At 41.1% G+C, this 2,405-nt stretch overlaps 1 pseudogene; it reads right to left on the minus strand.

The window, feature by feature from the left end:
- Window positions 1–202: 202 nt before the first annotated feature.
- On the minus strand, window positions 203–1,325 carry LOC118846844 (annotated as a pseudogene).
- Window positions 1,326–2,405: the final 1,080 nt, after the last annotated feature.

A 2,405-nucleotide genomic window follows, 5' to 3' on the forward strand; every position in this document is an offset into this window, starting at 1 on the left:
AAATAGCCAATCAAAAAGACATCACTGCTGATTTTTTAAAACCAATACATTCACCAATTATGTTCAAAAAAAACAAAAACAAAACATCTGCAAGGGATAGTTTCTCAGTTTTGACTTTTGATAGGGTCTTTCCCATCTTCATGCAAATGCTGGAGCTGCATTCTGTCAAGTGTCTGTCATGCTACAGAATGGAAATACAGCTTCAAAAGATTTGCAGCCCCTGAATTGAAGACTCTGAAGTCTTGAAATCCCAAATTGTCATTGCTCCATCAATGCCAGTGGTGCAAAATGTGGGGCACTCATGCTTGTCCATTTCATAAATAGACACTTGGGTGATACTGTTTTGGTGTAGCGTGTCTAAAGCAGTGTTGTGATCCTCAGTCATGGTTCTCTTTTCCATGTTGTGGAAGCATTCCATGGCAGAGATGTTGCGTTGGGTGCTCTGTTTTGCAGTGTCTAACTTGGAGACTAAGGTCAAGGAGCCGCTATCATCATAATTACACAGCACTGGGCAGCAGTCATGGCCAGCAGCCACCACGCTATTCTCAGAGACAAATGACACACTCAGGAGTGGGAGGAACTCTGTTTTCAGCTGTGAAACCATCATGTTTTTGGAGGCATTGGCAACTGATACAGTACTATAATGGCTGACCCAAGCGAGGCGGTTCCCACTGGCAGAGAAACTAACTGCATGGACCCAACCACCACTTCCAGTACCACCAAACTCTGACACCAGTTGACCAAAAGGCATTTTGGTACCCCATGTAGTAGTGGCTGGCTTTTCATCAACTTCTTTAATGTAAGCAGAAAAAACTCTGCATTTTAAGTCATAAGATCCAGCAGCCAGCAAAACATTGTTGGGGTGCCAGTCCAAACTAAGGGCAGTAGAACAAATTGGCTTTTTTATGTATTTGCTCACCCACCAGTCATTTTGAGACTCAAAGTAGCACACGGAAATCAGTCGAGCTCCACTATCTATAGCAAATTTATTCTCCAGAGACCACCATTTCATAGAGGCAGCTACACGATTAATCCTCAGGATCACCAAGGTTGGTTTCCAGATGCCATCTTTCTGACTCCAGATATAGGCATTACGTCTGCACCACAAGTGGTGGATCACTCTTGGGGGCTCAGTCAATACCTGTGATGTGTCCATTGTGTTCCTTCAGTTCATGGACTTTAACCCACTGGATCACATTCTTCTAGTAAATGTAGACTTCATGATTATTAGGGCTAAGGGCAATCTGAGTACGATCTCTGTTCCAAGCATGGCAGGTGTTTGGCTCTAGTAAAAATTGATGTAAGGACATTATTCTTAGTGTTTTCAAAAGAGGAAAAGCTGGGATGGGGAGGGTGCAGATGGGCCCCAGAGCGGAGGATTTGCGGACTCTGGTCAGTCGACACAAATAAGCTCCGCTGGGTGGTGGGAGGAAAACGGAGGCTGGGAGGGAGTGGCTGACACGGAGCCTAGAAATGGCTGTACAAAAATATTTGTAGTAGGTCTTTTTGTGGTGGCTAAGAATCAGAAATCAAAGGGATGCCCATCAATTGGGGAATGGCTAAACATGCTGTGGTGTGTGATTGTAATGGAATACTGTTATGCTATAAGAAATGACAAGCAGGCTGATTTCAGAAAAACCTGGAAAGACTTACATGAACTGATGCATGGTGAAGTGAACAGAAGCGGGAGAATGTTGTACACAGTAACAGCAGTTATTGTTTGATGAAAATTTGCGAAAGACTTAGCTATTCTCAGCAATGGGATAATCTAAAGCAATCCCAAAGGACTAATGGTGAAGTATCCATTTCCTGAGAAAGAACTGATATTGTTTGAATATGGAATGAGGCATGCTACTTTTCACTTTCTTTCTTTCATTTTTTTTCTTTTATTCAAATCTCCTTGTACAAAATGACTAATATGGAAATGTTTTACATAATTGCACATATGTAACCTACATCTAATTGCTTACCATCTTAGGGAGGGGGAGGGAGCGGGAAGGAGGAAGAATTTGGAACTCTAAACTTTAAGTAAAAATGTTTAAACATTTTAAAAAAATAGTTATCCAGAGGACATAGTTCAATGCAAAAGCCTTTACTAAAATGGCACAGTAAGAAAATTAGCGTTAACACATTTTACTTGTAAACCAATGGCAAATTTATTGTGATTGAAATTATGCAAGGATTAGATTGTACTGCTGCCAATCATACTTATCAACCAGCAGAAATATGCAGGAATTGGTTTATTATATGCTCAAAGGATAGACCCATAGTATATAAAAATCGGTAGGCCCCAAGAGATGGTCTTAAGCCACATTATATAGGTTTTGGTTCAACAGGCAGGAAGAATAGAATGGAATTTTACAGAGGGCAGAAGGGGAAGGCAATGATTTATACATCAAAGAACA

The sequence above is a fragment of the Trichosurus vulpecula genome, chromosome 4 (genome assembly GCF_011100635.1).
Source record: "Trichosurus vulpecula isolate mTriVul1 chromosome 4, mTriVul1.pri, whole genome shotgun sequence".
In the NCBI taxonomy this organism is placed as follows: domain Eukaryota; kingdom Metazoa; phylum Chordata; class Mammalia; order Diprotodontia; family Phalangeridae; genus Trichosurus; species Trichosurus vulpecula.